The sequence below is a fragment of the Zea mays genome, chromosome 2 (genome assembly GCF_902167145.1).
Source record: "Zea mays cultivar B73 chromosome 2, Zm-B73-REFERENCE-NAM-5.0, whole genome shotgun sequence".
Classification (NCBI taxonomy): domain Eukaryota; kingdom Viridiplantae; phylum Streptophyta; class Magnoliopsida; order Poales; family Poaceae; genus Zea; species Zea mays.
In genome coordinates, this window is record NC_050097.1 from 27,212,808 (window position 1) to 27,232,550 (window position 19,743).

The following is a 19,743-nucleotide window of genomic DNA, read 5'->3' on the forward strand; positions in this document are numbered from 1 at the left end:
TGGTACCCCAAAAACACATTTTTCGAGATTAAGCTTCCATCTATACCGTCTCAGACTGTTGAAAACCAGTTGTAAGTCTTCGATGAAGTTTTCCGAATTCTCCGTTTTGATTACCACATCATCTACGTAGGCCTCCACACGCTTGCCCCAGTGATCGGCTAAGCACGTTTGAATGGCTCTCTGATAAGTCGCTCCAGTGTTTTTGAGGCCGAACGGCATGGAGGTGTAACAGAAAGCACCAAACGGAGTGATGAACGCTGTTTTTTCCTCGTCTTCCTTCGCCAAACTAATCTGATGGTATCCGGAATAGCAATCCAAGAAATACAGCACAGAACATCCAGCGGTGGAGTCCACCACCTGATCTATCCTTGGGAGCCCGAAGGGATCCTTCGAACAGTGTTTGTTGAGATCGGTATAGTCGACGCACATGCGCCAATCCACTTTATTCTTTTTGAGTACAAGAACAGGGTTGGCTAACCACTCGGGGTGCAACACTTCTCTAATAAATCTAGCCGCGACCAAGCGAGCTAACTCAGCGCGAATGGCCTCTCTCTTGTCGGGCGTGAAACGATGTAGCTTTTGCCGAATCGGCCTTGCCTGGGGATAGACCTTTAGTTTGTGCTCGGCCAGTTCTCTTGGGACTCCCGGCATATCCGCAGGTTGCCATGCGAATACATCTCGGTTATCTTGCAGAAACTGGACGAGCGTGCTTTCCTATTTGTCGTCCAAGCTGGAGCTGATGATGGCAGTCTTGCGTTCATCAGCGAACCCCAGGTTGATCCTCTTGGTTTCTTCAGTCGGCCGCATAGAGGTCGCGGCCTGAGCTTCGTTTGCCGGTACTGCAAGGTCCTCCTCAGGCTTAGAGTTCGCCACTGTTGAAGAAACCGCCGACGGCTTGGTGGTGAGGGCTGCTTGGATGGCCACTCGGAAACACTCTGCGGCGTCTTGGAAGTCGGCGCGCACAGTTATGATTCCTTGCGGTCCTGGCATCTTCGGTATCATGTACGTGTAATGGGGGATGGCCATGAATTTGGCCAGTCCCGACCTCCCGATGATGGCGTTGTACCCGCAGTCGAAGTTCGCCACTTCAAACCTCAGGAACTCGGTTCTGTAGTTCTCCGGAGTTCCGAAGGTGACAGGCATGTAGATGTGGCCCAGCGGGTATTCTCCTTCCGTCGGCACGATGCCGAAGAAAGGAGTGTCCGACTCGTAGAGCTCTTTGAGGTGAACTCCCAAGCCTTGGAGTGTCCGGGGGAAGGTGACGTTGATGCTGCTCCCCCCGTCCACTAGCACCTTCTTCACCCGGCTCTCTCGGATCACCGGATCGACGAGGAGCGGGTATTTGTCTGGATGGTCGAAGTTGAGCCATTGATCCTCCCGAGTGAAAGTAATCGGGTGCTCCGACCACCGATATGGGGCGGGAGGACCGGTGGTCGCCACCAGTATCTGGCGGTCGTTGAGCTTTTGTTGTCTTTTGTTTTCCTGCGACCCATGTCCGCCGAAAATGACATTGACCTCCCTGTCAACGCGCGGGAAGGCTCCTCCTCCTCCCTCCTCCTGCTGATGGGGTTGTCGTGGTTCATCTGGTCCTCCCCTCGGCGGAGGAGGAGGTAGAGGTTGGAAGGGTCGGCCGTGCCCGACGGAGTGCTTGAAGTCCCGGCAGTTACGAAGAGTGTGGCGCATGTCCTTGTGGTACGGGCACTGGGCGTCGAGGATGTCGTCCAGCGTGCGTTCGCCTCCACGAGGTCCTCCTCGGGCGCGAGAGGCAGGTGGTCCGGCGGCGTGTACTTCTTCGCGAGGCCTCTTCTCCCATCGTTTGTCGGGTTGCTGGTTCGCGTCGTGTCGTGGTGCTGCCGGTGCGGGCTTTGCTCCTCCGATGAGGTCCTGGGCCCGCTCGTCGACGGTGATGTAGAGGTCGGCTTCCCGGAACAGCTCCTCGGAGGTAGTCGGCGCCTTCTGTAGTATGGCTCGGACGAAAGCCGAGTCATTGGATCCTCTGTAGAAGTCCTCGATCACGGTCGCCTCCGTGACCTCGAGGATACGATTTCTTATGGTCTGGAACCTTTTGAGGTATGACCGGAGAGTCTCATCCTCCCGGCGCTTGATGGATTTGAGGTCCCACGGTTGCGCCGGTTTGTCGGACAGGGACTGGATGTTGGCGGTGAAGCGTCGACTGAAGTCGCCCCAGTCGTCGATGCATTGTCGGGGTAGATGTCGTAGCCATTGCAGCGCGTCTTGCCCAAGGACAATGGGTAAGTACGCGGTCATCACATCTTCGGATGCCCCGGCAGCTCGAGCAGCGTTGGTGTAGACGGCTAGCCAGCCCTCTGGATCCTGCTTAGGTTCATATTTGTCAACATTGGATACCTTGAAGTTGGGAGGCCATTGGATGGCCCTAAGGCGCGGAGTAAGAGCAGACACTCCGCATGTGTCCTCCTGCCGTCGGGGATGATGTCTGTCCCGGGGAGGGGAGTAGCGGTTGTGGTTCCTCGACCGTCCCCGGGTGGTACCGCCAGTTGAGGCCGTTGCCGACTCAGTTCTGCTGGCCTGGCTCCGAGCTGGGATGCCATGATCCCTGTCATACTCCTCCCGGCGGCGGATCTCTCTCTCATGCCGCCTTTCGCGCGAAGCATTGATGGAGCTTCGCGCGTCTTGGCGACTGTTGATGGCGTGTCATAGATCGTTCGGCGGATGAGCAAGCGGTAGAAGATGGTTGGCCGCCTGGGTGAACAATCGTCGGTAGCCCTCGGCGTCGGGAGTCCGAGGGAGTCCATCAGCTATCCGAGCTAGTACTCCTCCAACTTCGCTCGGCGTGTTCATGGCTCGGGCGAAGTCGGGGTTCAGGTTGCGCCCGAAGAATGGATTCTCCCGGCGTTGCCTTGCATCTTGCTCGGCTTGTTCCTGAGCCCGTCGGCGATCACGTCGTCGGGAGTTCCTTCGTTCTCTGAAGACGCGTTCTTCCGAAGTTTCTCCTATCTCCGAGACCTCGTCTCGCGAGACAGGTTGCTCCGGATCTCGTTCTCCGGCCGCGTGATGTCGTCGAACGTTCCTGCGCCGGTTCCTCCGTCGGCGGGATTCTCGTTGAGGCGGTTCTTCTCCGGGTGCGGTCGGCTCGTCGTCGGAGACGGTGGGCGATTCCGCTCTCCCGATGAAGAGGACGTCAGGATAGAACGGTGCTGCTATCATGGCGACCTTCTTTCCGTTCTCCTTTGAGGGCGGAGGAACGGAAAGAACAACTTGCTTCCCCTTGGTCTCCTTTTTCCTCGTGATCTGTGTCCATTCTCTTGTCGGGGAAGTAGACAGTGGAGTTATCCGGGTCAGCGGGCCCTCGGCCTCCGACTTTCCGGAGACGATCTTTTTCCGGAGAGCTGGAGGTTGCGCTTCTCCGGCATTTTCGGAGTTTGTTGGAGGAGACTTCTTTTCCGGTGGATCTGCAATGCGGTGTAGAGTTCCCTTTTTGTCTGCTACGGATGAGATTGTTCCGAATCAGAATACGAATCCGGGACAAAGGGTGATCTTGCTGTAGAAGGTGACGGCCATTGAGCTAGCTTGGATCGTCGACACACCCCCTACCTGGCGCGCCAGCTGTCGGTGTTTTGGGTCCGACCGCACACCCGGGGATGCCCCTCAAGGTGTTTTTAGGAGTAGGACGGTGTCGACGACTGTAGCAAAATGGTTCGTGCCAGATGCACGAGGGACAGTGGACAATGTTTGCAGGTTCGGGCCGCTTAGAGATGCGTAACACCCTACGTCCTGGTGAGTATGCTTGGTGGACAAGGTTACAAGAGAGCTCTCTGAATTGAGAATGCAGAGAGTTGATGTGGGTGGCTAAGTAATAGGGTCGATCGTTCTGAAGGGGTGCCCCCTAGGCCTTATATACTCGACCGTGGGGCAATACATGTGGATATGATAACAATGTGTAGCTAAAATATAGTGAACCGCTTGAGTTTATCTCCCTGTAGCCCTGCCGACTTATCCTCGCATGGCTCCGTTGCATGGGGGCTCCAACGCGGGAAAGTCGGATCTCTGTTCTGGTCACTCGCTCGACGTTGTGGGTCGTCCGGGTTTGCACCAATCCGGCCTCATGTCGATCTGCTTTGCTGGTTGTCTCTCCCTAGGCCCATGAAAGAATGACCTTACGATTTATTGGGCCCTTGGGCCTTTCGTGAGGTCTTTTACTCTTTTAGTGGACCCGGGGGATATCTATCCCCCACACAATCACCGCTCGCGCGCTCCCCGGTGTGCCCTTCCATCCATGGCTTCACTCGGTTGCCCCCGCGATCCCCTTCCATCCATGGCTTCAATCGGTTGCCCCCACGATCCCCTTCCATCGATGGCGAGGTCGCTGGTTATTTTCAACAGTCCACCGACAGCACTCGCTCGCCCTAAACCCTCACCTCTCAGATCCTGCCCCTCGCTCGCCGCCCAATCAACAGCTCAGACATTGCCGCCCCATCCGAGCAAAGGTGGAGGCGTCTGCCTCCACACACATCGCCCTCGCCACCGCCATCCCTAGAGAAGACACGGAGGTGCAGAGAAGACACGGAGGTACGTCACAATTTCAAACTGTTGGTTAAACATTACTGAGAATGGCAAATGGAGATAGGATTTTAAAGCATAAGCACTGTGATCACAATGTGATTATTCCTGATAAAGTGATTAGTGAATGTGGAAGTTCAACCTTCAACGCTTGATGTCTTCCAAGCGAACAAAGAGTCTGAGTTTACTTGTTTCTGTTTCACTTGGTGGACTGTTGAAAATATCTAGAGTCTGGGTTTCTAATGCATTCTGAATCAATAGTTTAACTTGGTGGACTGCAGATTGGAGAGTAGTACACAGGTATTTGTAGTTCTTTCATGTGAATTTTTACTACTGTATGAGTGACTGCAACAGCGCCATTATAATCATTGAAGTGATGTTTTGTGGATCAACCAGATTTGTAAACTTTAATTGGATCCAACTTATTATAGGTTTTCATGTATTTTTGTTATGAGTGTAGTTTTTGTATCTAACTACCCCTTTCTTAACATCATGTGTCTATTCTATTACTTTGTTTTGTGTATATAATTACCAGACACATGTTTGAGACTAGATTTATCAGCATGAATAATTGATGAGACAAACTAAATGTCAAACATCTTTCTTTGAGTTTTCTTCATTGATAGAGTCAAAGGCATAAAGATAGGTGTGTGTTTCATTTCTTCATTGATTAGTCCTAGATCTTATTTCAACTATTTCTTCATTGATTAGTTCTAGATCTGTGAAAAGTACTGCCTTTATGTTGCTTGGACCTCCTACAAGTTCCCTCATTAACCAAAAGAAATGAGAAGTCTCCAAATTTTTTAAGGTAGTCAGATTTTGATATTGTTGCTATCAAAGTAGACAAACTATATTTTTAACAGTAGGCCCCTTAATTTGTTTGGAGAAAAAAAAACTACTGCCGTTCAGGCGGTTGAGCAACGTTGGCGCATTACATACTGAATTTTGTCAGTTTGATAGTTGTTCGAAAAGGTTATTTCAGAAACCTATCTTTGTCTGGATGCAAGAGAGAGAACAGACATAATGAATCTTCCATTGATTATCAGCACACGACATGAATTTTTTTCTTATCAATTTCCACCAATCTTTGCAGGGTAAAAACATCTTTGGAGATGCTCCAACATCCCAATTCGTCTCTCTGCTATTGTCTTTAAGCGTTGTTGGGGACCTTCGGCATCCGAAGGTCCTCAAAAACAGGATTTAACAGTATTTCTGGAGTATAATGTGTGAACAGGTATCTTCGGATTTAAGTTGACATCACAGTAGACCAGAGTAATACGAAGGTTGATACAGCGCCGAAGGTGTGAGCAGGAAAGCTTCGGCGCGGCAGCAAAAAGTGAAACCGACTTAAAGATGAAAAGGCTATTTAGACCTCGACAGATTACTATAGAATTATTATCAAGTGTAAAGGGCATGAATGTAATTTTGTATGGGTTGTGTCCCGTGCCTATAAATAGGTGAACAGTACCCCCGTACTGTTCACGCGGACTTGGCATTTCGCTTTTTGCGTCACACTTGTACTATCACCTCCTTCCAATTAAAGGTACACTTGTAATTTAACGATATTTCTGTCTATGCCTGATAATAATACATAATTGTTTATGTTGACTTTTACATTTCTTACGTTTCATCCTTCGTAATTGTATAATAAAGTTATGAAGGTACGCCTTTCATAGCCTTCGTCCGAGGATCATTATGTCCTAAAGGAAATAATGCTTCGAAGGACGGAGGACTTTAACGATTAACATTTTCTATGTTGCCTTGTTCTTAACTCATAGCATTTGAGAACAAGTCCCCAACATTGGCGCCCACCTCCGGTGAACTCACTTCCACTCTTTGAGTTTTCTGAACACCTTCGGCGATCATAAACCTTCGTTATAGCGCCGAAGAAAGCTTCAGCAACTGGCACTACAGCCCTTCAACCGCTGGACCACAATCAGGAGACTGTCTCTCTTCGGGAGGCCCGAAGCCAGAAAAGGAAGGTTGTCAGTCCGTCACCACCAGAGGACGAGATAGATCAAGAAATCAGAGATATGGAGATGCTTCATCAACAAGTACAGAGGAAGAAAGAAAAGATGGCCAGGCTAGCTGAACTGCAGAGGCAGATAGACGAAGCCTCTGAAGAAGTTCGTCATCTTGCCCAGGATGAGCAGCACCGAAGGCCTCAGCACCAAGATCTTCATCAGGAGGGTTTTCCCAACGAAGATGACTGGTATGACAATTTCCATCATGGGAATTTTGTTTTTGATGATGCTTCTCCTCTGTCCGCTGAGCTGCAGGCTACACCTTGGCCTCCGTCCTACAAGCCGCCCCAGCTTCCCGTATTCGATGGCCACTCAGACCCAAAGCAGTTTTTGATGAGCTACGAAGCAACAGTATCTTCGTATGGTGGCAATGCTTCAGTCATGGCCAAATCTTTCGTTATGGCTGTCAGGAGTGTTGCTCAAACCTGGTATTCCTCCCTTCGACCAGGAACGATCACTTCATGGCAGAAGCTGAAGGACTTGTTGTTAACTAGCTTCCAAGGATTTCAGACGAAGCCGGTCACTGCTCAGGCTCTGTTCCAGTGCACCCAGGATCACGAAGAATACCTTCAGGCGTATGTCCGAAGGTTCTTGCGTTTGAGGGCACAGGCACCAACGGTGCCCAATGAAATTGTCATTGAGGCCATGATCAAGGGGCTTCGGTCAGGACCGTCAGCTCAGTATTTCGCTAGAAAGCCTCCTCAAACTTTGGAGAAGCTGCTCCAGAAGATGGACGAGTACATTCGGGCCGATAATGATTTTCGCCAAAGAAGGGAGGAGGCTTTCAGGTTTTCTGAAATGACCAGGGGCTTCGGAGGGAGGTTCTACCCGAGGCATGTGAGATCAATTCATAACTCTACACAAAATGATGATAGAGGAAGCCAACAGCAAAGGCCACAATGTTCCTCACAGGCTTCGGGGCAACAGCAAAGTTCCTTCCGACCACCAGCTCCAAGAGGCAGAGGCGCCAGGGGCTTCGGAGGAAGATTTGGCGATCAACCGAGAAGAATCTTTTGCTTATTCTGCGGTGAGAACAAAGGCCATACCACCAGGATGTGCCATGTTACTATTCAGAAGCAAAAGGAAATAGCCGAAGCCGCAGCACAACAAGCTCAGCCGAAGCAGGTCATGCATACAACTTTGTATCATTCGCCCTACATCCTAGAATATGTGGGCAATCACCCTGCAGTTTCCGTTGCTTCGGCGAGTCAGCCTCAAGCTTCCTGGCAACAGCCTCCGCCTCCACCTCCGTTGCAACAAGGCCAGCAGCCAGAAGGGAGCCAGTATGCTCCGCACCAGAGGGACTTCAGAGAGCAGTCCGAAGCTCGTACAGTCAATAGCACTGTGCCAGAGTCAAAGCACATCTATTGACAAATATCCTACCTTAATAGCAATCTTTTTCATTCAGTTTTATTTTCTGTAATAAAGGACATTGTTTAGGTTTCATGTAAATAGTTTCGTTGATTCCTACAAGGAAAATATATTTTCTTCACAGGCTTAAATTGATTGAAGTTCAAAGACTTGCGATAACAAAGAGGACCTTCGATCTATCGAAAATTCTTCGAAGCAACAAAAAGTCGTTCTAAGGAACGCAAAGTAAGTTTGCCGAAGTCATAAAAAAGTCGTTCCAAAGGGAGCGCAGTGTAAGTTTTCTGCTCCAAAGTCGTTCCAAAGGGAATGCAGAGCATACAGCGAAAAATAAACGCTGATACCGCCTAAGTAAAAGGCGAAGCGCGAAAAGTCAACGCGAATACCGCTGAAAGTAAAAGGCGAAGAAGCTCCTAAGGGAGGCTTACAGCGAAAAATAAACGCTGATTCCGCTGAAGTAAAAAGCGAAGAAGCTCCTAAGGGAGGCTTATAAAAGATTGTGTTTTATTGCAGGGATGCGTATGTATCTTCGGAATAAACATCATCTCACATAACATAACATCATCGCATCATTTCGCATAGCATAAGCATCATACATCATTTTGCATATGGCACAAGAGGTGGACACATTATCAATCTACAGAAGAACGCTTTGCAAAAAGGGAGAAATCATAATGTCACAAAAAGATACATCATTGATCTTCGGAAGTGTAGCTTCGGAAAATATCTTCACGAAGCCTGGATATTATTCATCAGAACACTGGATATTGTTGTGACAAAGAAAAATTCTTCTTCACGAAGCATGAAAAGAAGGGAAGGTGTTTTTTCGTCAAAGACTCAAAAGCGGTACGTGTAAAGTTTCATGCATCGTAAAGAATTGAGTAACAAAAATAGGTATATTACATTTGGGGTTACAAAATGTTACAGTATATTACATTTCAGAAGTTTTTACAAAAATACTTAATCTTCTCTCAAAACGACTTCTGCAGCCTCGTTCAGGAGCCGATTGACGACTTCGTCCATAATATCTTCAGCCATCTTTTTAATTTCGTCGTCTCCTTTTGGCTGAGGGCCCGAAGACGCTTTAGCAGGATCTGAAGTAGGACAGGATGCGGCTACATTGCTATTACAAATCGCAAACAAATCTTAAAGCTTAAGATTACAACACAATAAAAACTATTAGTTAATACCTAATTGACCTTCGGCCTCTGCGCTCTTTTCAGCAGCCTCAGCTACTTCTCTAGCATCGTGAATGCCCTTTTCACTTTTTCGAATAATTTCTCCGGCCATTTCTCGGCCACCATTATCCCAGATATCAGTAAAAAATTTTCCACCAATTATACTAGCTTCGGCCGAGGGATCTCTTGCATCTTCAAAGGACAAAGCAGCTTCGGATTCTGCTAAAATTTTTACATGTTCGCAGCCCTTCTTCTCTAGAATGGTGGCAATTCCTCTGGCACCAGAGAAAGCACATATATCTCCACGGCTATTTAAAATTTCTTCGAAGGCCTCAGCTTCGTGGTCGATCCATTCGATGGGACCTTCGGGATTGCCTCTCGTAAAGTTTTCTTCGCTTGAGAAGGCGCCGACCCTGGCGAAGCTAGCTTTTAACTTCTTAACACACTCTATAGATTTGTTATAGCATCTCTTTTTGGACGAACGAAGCTCTTCAACAGTTACTTTTAGGTGATCTGCCCATTGGTCGCTGAGTTCTCGCTTTGTTTCTTCAAGTATGCGTTCTTCCTTGGCTCTGGCCAGTTGTTTCCGAAGATCTTCAATTTCGCGCTTCTGAGCTTCAGCTTGACCTTTAAAAACAGCTTCGTCTTCCTTTATTTTATTTATCAATGAGTGTAATATTTTATCTTTTTCGAGACCTTCGTTCCTCAGTTCAATAACTTCGGAACGAAGGTTGCTCAGGGCTATAGAACACCCTTCGTCTTCAGCATCTTTCTGTGCCCTGAGGGCATTGCTAAGTATCAGGCCCTACAAAGAGAAATATATGTGTGTCAATAGGTTTAAACAAACGAAAAATTTTGGACTCAACAAAAAATACAAGGATCTCATTTGTCGCACCTTTAAGCTATTATAAGCCAGGCTGTCGGCCAGATCGTTCTTCGACAGCATCGAGAGCCCGTCTTCTAAAGTTGGGAATCCAAAGCTCTTGCTCATCTCCCGACAGACAGAAATCTCCTTGCTGTCAGGGAGACAATATAAGAAGTCTTCTTCTCCACTGCCATTGAATATTAACGCCCCCTTTGGATACTTCAGTTTTTGGGCGTAGCGCTGGGCCTCTTGCTCTTCTTTTTCTGATAGTTTTTTCCCCGAAGCATGACGAACAATATAATCACGAACTTTGGGGGATGCTTCGGGGGCAATGACACCGATTTCTTCAACAAAAGTTGGCTTTGTTATTTTTTCTGCCTCACTTTCCAAGGATTTTATCTTTGCGGGCTCTGAGGGCCCAGCTTCGGCTTCAGTTTCTTGCTCTGGAGCTTTAGTACCAGAAATTTCTGTTGTTGTTTCAGGAATGGCAGCAGCCTTCTTCGGAGGTGTGCTTGAAGATTTGATCGTTTCCAGTACATCTAGCACATTAGCCATTCTCTTTCTTTTTGGAGTCACTGCTGGCACTTTTTGATTTTTTACTGTCTCAATGTTTGCTGCAGGACTCAAAACTTCTGATGCTTTTGATCCCTCAGTTGCTTCTTTTACCTCTTCCATTTTTTCTATGGACGGCGCTTCGGCCTTCTCTTTCGTTTCTGATAACAAAATCTTTGATTGTTCCAATTCTATCTTTGTTGGCACTTCGGCCGTTTCTGCGACTTCTGGCAGCAAGGTTGGCTCGGTTGGTTTTTCAACTTCGGTGGCCGAAGAAGTTTCTCCGGTAAACTCAGGCACCGAAGCTGGTTCAATATAGCACGGCCGATGTGTGAGGACCTTTATCTTCTTTCTTTTCGGTTCTGGCTCGCTAGGAGCAGTTGCAGCTTCTTCTTTTGCAGAGGTTGTGTTTTTTCTCTTCTGCCTTCGAATGGGATAGCAATAGTCAGGGTAGACAAACCCGATTGCATCGAATACCCGATTCAGCCTCTTCTTTTTTCGGCCTCCGAAGGCTGCTGACATTGCAGTGTCTTCGGCCTTCGAATAAGCCCCAAGCAGTTCATCACTTAAATTTTCAATGCTTTTTAACCAGTCGTCATCTGGCTCAACGAATTTATCTCCAAATTTAAAAGTGTACTTCAACCTGATAAGTCCACCTTCGTCGGCCTCTTTTACAGTTTCTTGTGGCATTTCCCATTTCTCCGCGAGCGGCCATACCCTGAAGGCAATATGCTCTTGTACTAAGTCTCTCGTTCCAATGAAAGAATAGATAACGCCGAAGGCCCTCTGGCATTCTTCGGCAGCTTCATTCATTTCAACCTTCAGCCTCCGAAGGCCGAAGCTTTGCCAAATAGGGCGCATAATTATACCTTTGATATCTTCTCGTACTGTCAGATCATTCTTCACATAAAACCATTCTGTCATCCAGTCGCCGGGCCATCTCTTCCGAAAGGTTGGCACGGGGCAGCTTGACCCGGACCGAGAAACGAAACCGTAGCAGCCAAAATTATTGTGATACTGTTCCTTACCCCAAGGTTTTGTCTCGTATGATAATTCGTGTATATTGCAGAAGCTTTTTGCATCAGGCTTCAGACCTTGGCTTCTCACGGCCCATACGAAGATATTCAGCCTTATAATTGCCTCGGGGGTAAGTTGATGGAGATAGATTTCGAATATTTTTAGCACCTCTACAACGAAGCTGCTCAAGGGAAATCGCAGTCCAGCTTTCAAAAAGCTTCGGTACACTACGACTTCATTCTCTTTAGGATGTGGGCAAGTTTTTTCCCCTTCGTCCGCCCTCACAATGGACAAATCCCGGAAATATCTTCCTCTCATATTGACAAGATGATTTTCTTTGATAGTTGATTTACCATAAACTGAATGGCTTGGTCGCCAGGGACGATCTTCGGAGTCTTCATCACCACTGTCTACATCATAGCTGTCACTGTCACCAGTATCCTCAGACAAACCTTCAAGAATCTCCTTGGTGATTTTTTCTGTATTGGTCTTTGACATCGCTATAAGAAACCCTAAATTTTTCTCTTCGTCGAGGCTCAGCTTCGTCTCAGCAGCAGTCTTCTTATCTTCGGACATCTTCGGAGATACTAAAATACTATTTTCAAAGCCGAAGCTTCAAAACTAAAAGCTTAGCAAATCTTAGTGCACAAGAGCTAAAAATTGAGTGAGTGGGAGCAGTTGGCCAGAGAGCGTGTCAAATGAGTTTGCGGTATGGCCGTATTTATACGCCAAGTGCGTTGAAGATTGAAAGACCCCGCTTGTCAGTGAATGTTGCTATTCTAGTAAAGGGAAGGTGTTTTTTCGGACCTTCGGCGTAAAGCCTTCGTCCATGTCGCAATCTAAATTTATTATTTTAAACAAATTTATATTGCGAGGGGCTACTGTTGGGGACCTTCGGCATCCGAAGGTCCTCAAAAACAGGATTTAACAGTATTTCTGGAGTATAATGTGTGAACAGGTATCTTCGGATTTAAGTTGACATCACAGTAGACCAGAGTAATACGAAGGTTGATACAGCGCCGAAGGTGTGAGCAGGAAAGCTTCGGCGCGGCAGCAAAAAGTGAAACCGACTTAAAGATGAAAAGGCTATTTAGACCTCGACAGATTACTATAGAATTATTATCAAGTGTAAAGGGCATGAATGTAATTTTGTATGGGTTGTGTCCCGTGCCTATAAATAGGTGAACAGTACCCCCGTACTGTTCACGCGGACTTGGCATTTCGCTTTTTGCGTCACACTTGTACTATCACCTCCTTCCAATTAAAGGTACACTTGTAATTTAACGATATTTCTGTCTATGCCTGATAATAATACATAATTGTTTATGTTGACTTTTACATTTCTTACATTTCATCCTTCGTAATTGTATAATAAAGTTATGAAGGTACGCCTTTCATAACCTTCGTCCGAGGATCATTATGTCCTAAAGGAAATAATGCTTCGAAGGACGGAGGACTTTAACGATTAACATTTTCTATGTTGCCTTGTTCTTAACTCATAGCATTTGAGAACAAGTCCCCAACAAGCGCCAAAACTTAATGTTCATTTGATCTCTTTTCATGTACACAAACTCAGCACCGAGCTCAAGCTTTGTTTTTTTACTACTACTACTACCCTGTACTACAGTAGTATGAAGTATCGTATCACACATTCACAGCTGAGATATGACTGGAAACTCTGAGCAGAATCCAAGCTCACAAGTTTCAAGAACATGCAGCCAATGGATCATGACAGGGGAAAAGGCCAGGCAACAAATTTTCCTCTCAGGGCCTTTTGTCTTGTGCTACATTGGTCACAGGCCACATCTACTACTAGCCCACAAGTGGTAGTACAGTTCACAGTTCAGGTAGCAACACTCCAAGTGTCCTGTCCTGAATGAAACTGTGAATTCCTGTGTGGATTTTTGGTAAACTCTAAGCCACAGAGATGCTTCTAAACCACACTGGTGAATCCCAACCATTTGCATATGGTACCTGCACACTGCTGTTTCTCAGGATCAAAGCTCTTGCTGTTACTACAGGAAAGTTCAGTTCACCCAGCATGGCTTTGTGTCTCTAGAAGATGATGAGAAAAGGCTGTGACGATGCCCTGACCTTGAGGAAGGGGAAGAGAGAGATAGAGAGAGGGGATTTTTGTTTTCTTTCTCTGATGTCTTATCCTTCTTTGATTCCAAGTTCATAATTATGTAACACATTTGAAAGACAATGAATAGTCCTTTTCATATTTTTGCTTTTCATATTTTTCAAATACTTGTGTGCAAATTTGATGCTATTTTCTTTGCCTTTTGGGATTAGCGTCTTTTATGCCAGTTCTTGTAACTTGGTTTCACATATTATTTTTCTGGTGTATACTGATGTTTGCCTTTACTTGCAGTCATGCACAATCTTAAGTTTATATTGATCTAAAACCAGAGAACATCCTCCTTGTTTCTTCAGATTATGTCAAGTTACCTGATCCCAAGGTACTTTTATGCTACATGAGTAAGCATAACTTGTTTATTACTTGATTCAGTGTGATGTGTCATCTCTTCTTTTATGGGGCTAACCCTAACAAATGGCTGTAGCAAACTTCATCTCCTCTGACTAACAGTTCAAAATACGTTAGAAAGTAGGATTGAATTGGCCACAAGGAGCAACAACAATAGAGAGCGTTAGAGCTGTTCTCAAACTGCCTCACCTTTAGGTAAATTGGATAAAGTTCCTGATGCTTGGCTGTTTGATTCTTCCTCCTGTGTTTTCGATTTTATTTCACACCTTGCTATTACATTTAGCTCATGTTTAGCTTGGTATTACATCATCTTGAATTTATTTATTTATTGTTCTAATAGTGCTCCCTTGTCCTGTTGATAGTAAATTTGCTTTTCTACAAACCTATTTGTCCGAGCGAAAGAAAAAAGCAGGCTTAGCTAGAGTTCGATAGTGGTACTATTAGCATACAAAAAAGAATGGTGTTTAGACTAACTATTAGAGATTCTTTTTTACAACTATACTACCAATATTAATTTTTTACAACTATACTACAGTGCACAATCTCAGTCTTTTTATACTACGGTGCTTACCATCGTGTGGTCAATCATGGCTGCTAAGGCCGACGCACACGTGCCAGGGCAAAAGGTCGCGCCGCAATTGGGCTCCCTCTGTAGCCGAGCGACGCGTCCGCGGTGGCCTCGTACGGAAGTGAGAGGTACCCGTTTGTCGACAGCAACTCGATGGTGCCGCTGGCCACCGGCATGACCGACACCGCCATTGTGTTGCCGCTGCCGGACATCGGGATCAAGGACGCCACCACCAAGGTGCTTTAACTTGTGCTTTATTTCTTTGACATGTTATTCCTGTGCAACATCTAATCATGAGATCTACTCACCGTTCTTGGCATAAACTAATCTAGAGATCTACTACCAGTTCCTTTCACCTCCCAGTTAATTCAACTCGACAATAGCATCACGCCTCATTGTTATGCATGCCTTTCCTTGGCTTTGTTAGTGTTTTGACTCCCACAGGCCCATATGACTTATTACCAGAACCATATGCAATAGATACAGAACACTCAGTCATAGTTATGGTAGTTGAGAGATACCTCTTATTCATCATTGGGGATTTGACACCTATTCATAGAAGGATACTTTTTATTCACCTGTGGGGAGTCACCATCTATTGATTATATGAAACTTAGCTTACTAGATGGAATCATCTTTCTTCTACTGGCCCTTGAGCGCAATTTTAGCAGGTTGAGTCATAACCTGATGTATATACTTGATCTCACCCTCTATTTAATAAGCTGTGAGACTGTGACAGGGGACTTCTTTTATTGGGCATCTGCAATTTGAATTTCTTTCTGGTATTTAGGTACAACTTCTTCCCTGTCAGTGGTCAGTATCCATTGGCTTCTGGATATATAGAGTTAGATAAATCGGCTTCAAGTTTACAATTAATTAGAGAAGTTACTTGGCTAGCTTCTAGAAACCATTATATAGGGCCTGTCAGCATACCCTCCCTATGAACAGAATCCTAATTTACACTATGACATGTTCTGGTGCTTCTTTAGTCCATTATAATTCTATGCTTTATACAATATACTTTCAGTATCTTTCTTGCATTATATTTTCATAATCCACATCTTATTTTACACATGAAGTGTTGAGTGGGTATTTGTGTTTGTTTGTAATCTAATGGATGAAATGTTCTCATACTCAAAGTCCTCCATGTGCTACATGATGCTTTATTTTTTTATACATCTATTTCACAATTGCAACGCCATTTGAGTTTGCTGGTATTATTTTTAGGATTTTTTCTTGCAATGCTGGTTCATATTTGGACCTGATGTAGTGATGTGAGATCCTTGTTTCTCACCATATTCTCTTTCCTTGTACCCATGGTTGTCTTCTACATATTTGTGCCTAAACATCGTATCAACGACTTCCCTGGTCATTGGGGAGTTTCAGTTATGGTCATAGCGATTGTCTTCACAATATACGAACTGGCCTTACTGGAACAGATCAGAGGGTGCAGATCATTTCTTTGTCACGCCACATGACTTTGGTGCTTGCTTCCTTTATCAGGTATAAACACCACCGGTACATGAAGTAGCTGTAGCGTGCATTTATCTATGCTTCCATTAATAAAGTTTAGATGCTAATCAATAATAGATGAGTACTGAATACCAGTATTTGGAACAACTGGGACGTATCTAATTGCGTCACTGAACATGGGGCATTGTGGGCATCAAGATTCTTGTTTCACTATGAATGAACTACTATGAGTCTATGACTAAAATACTTAGGTCCCACATGTTTGTTTGTCTCTTGTAGAAGAAACATGTCTCAGGTTGGAAAATTTGTTAGTTGTCATACTATTATAATGACAACTTTTCCAGTTGGCACCTTACATTACTGGCTGTTCCAACATCTCGATATTTCTGTAACACAAGCGCTTCAAATTATTTTCAGGAAGAGAAAACAATCGGGTGGGGAATCCTTCCCTTGCTTCAGCGTGCTACACTGGTTCAGACCTTTGGACAGAAGAACCATGTCTGCCTGAAGGGTGGGTCCATCACAATCCCACCATTTGCACCTCCCTAGAAAATGCAGGCTCACCTTATCCCCGTGGACACCCCTCGGTCTATTCGTGTACTTCCGCAGTCTGTTCTACGACACCAGCAACGATCCTGAGGGTGGTTACTATGCGAGGTAAATCATCTATCTGTCTGCAAGTGATGTAGCTTCCCTCCACTTTTTCCCCAGTCATTCATCACAACACTGCGTCCTTGGTCTGATCTCTGATCATTCTGCATGTTCTACAGAGGTGCTCGTGCATCAGTCTAGGAGAACTTCAAGAACAACCCGCTCTTCGACATCTCGACTGATCACCCACCGACTTACTACGAAGACATGCAACGTTCAGTGTTCTGCCTGTGCCCCTTGGGCTGGGCTCCATGGAGCCCCAGGCTGGTGGAAGCTGTGGTTTTCGGCTGCATCCCGGTGATCATCGCCGACGACATTGTCCTGCCCTTTGCGGACGCCATCCCATGGGAGAAGATCGGTGTGTTTGTCGCCGAGGAGGATGTCCCGAAGCTGGACAACATCCTGACGTCCATCCCAACAGATGTTATACTGAGGAAGCAACGTCTCCTTGCAAACCCGTCGATGAAACAGGCCATGCTGTTCCCCCAGCCTGCTCAGGCGGGAGATGCATTCCACCAGATCCTAAATGGGCTCGCGCGCAAGCTCCCACATGGTGACAACACCTTCTTGAAGCTCGGGGAGAGGGTCCTGAACTGGACCGCCGGACCGCCAGGCGACCTGAAACCTTGGTAGCATCTGCCTGCCTAGAACCTTTTTGGGAAAAAAGCAAGAATGAGAACATGGTGATATACATACATGCACCTTTAAGTTACCATGGTTGTAAAAAAGCAAGAATGAGAACATGGTGATATACATACATGCACCTTTAAGTTACCATGGTTGTATACTTGTATAGTGCTGACCACAAGCCAAATGTACATTTTGGTATGTTCTTTCTTATTTCCCTGTAGTTGTTATACCATATATCTTCACTAGGTGAGTGCCCATGCGTTGCAACGGGGACATATAATATCACGGTAACTTATGTATTATATGTCTCTGTTGCAACGCACGGGCACTCACCTAGTTAGTAATCAAAATGGTAAGCATAAGCAATTAAAGATACTACGCTCTAGGAAGAATAATTGAATGTGTTGAATATGTGTACCTTTTATTCCTAGGCTTCTACACTTATCCAAGATAGCAATGCATGAGAGTTTGCTGATCTTGGTTGAATGGAGAGTATTCAACGGAGGTATTTGATCTCAGTTTGAAGCTTGCTCTTTTATGCATTAGCCACAAGAAGCAACGGCTATCAATGGAAGCAAGTTGTGTCAAGACTTGATAAGCTGCCGGGATAGTGAGTGAACTCAATCCAAGTGGGTGGGATAGTGAATGAACTCAATCCTCTAACGTCCATGATGTCTGATTGGTAGAAAGTAATGTTTTATTTAGATAGCAGAAAATGCATACATACAATAAATAAATAAAGATTATCAAATGATTTGGTGTTAAAAATGGTTTGATGTTAGATTTCATTTATCAAATGATTTATGAGCCGTCGCAACGCACGGGCATCTACCTAGTAACTATTTGAAGCCCTCAGCTCCAAATAACTCGACCATATATATATATATATATATATATATATATATATATATATATATATATATATATATATATATATATATATATATATATATATATATATATATATAAAGAGCCCTGGGCTTCCAATAATAGAGGAAGCCCAGGCTAGTCAATATGGTCATTTTGGTTGAACCACACCGGATCAACAGTTCCCAGTCACGGTGCCGTTACACCATTTCCTCCGTCAGCCAGCCACCTCTTCCACGTTTCCTGTTTCTAAAACCGTATTCGTGCAATCAACGGAGGCAAACCCGCGCCGATAGGAAGAAAACCCCAGCCCGCGCAGTCTTTCCTTTCGTCAGAGGCGACTCGCCAGGCGATTTCCGCTGCTCCAATCCAGCGCAGCTCCAATCCAGCGCCGCTCCAATCCAGCGCCGTTCCAATCCAGCTTACATCCTTCAATCTCCCAGCATTGGAGCCTGATTCAAGAAGTTCCAGGTAATCCAACATTGAAATACACCGAGTTTGCCGTCGATTTTTTGAAGCATTTCGGTCGATTGAAGTGGATTTGATTGTAACTCTTATTCTCCAGCTAAATGTGTGATTTGTATCCGTTTATACATCTCCCTAATCGGGTCATTACATCACGCATTGCATCTCTTTTTTGTTCAGGAGCCCCGATATTAGAGAATATGTATTTATTCTAGATCCCCTCTATCGCCCGACATTCATAGATCTAGACAAAGGCTGTGGATTAGGTATTTATTGATGAGTTAGCAGAGAGTACTCTTACACAACCCAAGTAACACATATATGCTTATTGTATTTGATATATATGCATATCTTCAGTACTGTTTATGCACATTCACTTGAGTCATTTGTTACACATTTGTTTTATTATATATGCATATAGTCAGTACTCTTTATGCATATTTACTTTAATGATTTGTTTTCACATCTATTTTATTATCAAATATGCTTATTGTATTTGATATATATTCATATCCTCAGTACTGTTTATGCACATTCACTTGAGTCATTTGTTTACACATTTGTTTTATTATATATGCATATAGTCAGTACTCTTTATGCACATTTACTCTAATGATTTGTTTTCACATCTATTTTATTATCAAATATGCTTATTGTATTTCATATATATGCATATCCTCAGTACTTTTTATGCCCATTCACTTAAATCATTTGTGTACACATTTGTTTTATTATACATAAAATATACTTATTGGATTTGATATATATGCATATTGGCAGTAATATGTATGCTCATTCATACACAAGTTTATGAACATTTCGCAATATAATAAGCATATTTGCATTGTTCTATTTACTTGAATAATTAGTTTACACTCCTGTTTATTATATATAAATACATACAGATATTGTTATTTAAGCAAAAGTTATTTAAATATTCATGTTTGAATATGAGCTAAATGTTTTTATTACTATGAACCAGTTATTAAAATATGTTGTATAGTTAGTTGATGAAAAAAAGGCTCTTATTTTATCATGATACATTTACAATTATATGA

At 44.8% G+C, this 19,743-nt stretch overlaps 1 pseudogene; it reads left to right on the top strand.

The window, feature by feature from the left end:
• Positions 1-14,773: 14,773 nt before the first annotated feature.
• Positions 14,774-17,435, top strand: LOC103648504 (probable glucuronosyltransferase Os01g0926700; annotated as a pseudogene).
• Positions 17,436-19,743: the final 2,308 nt, after the last annotated feature.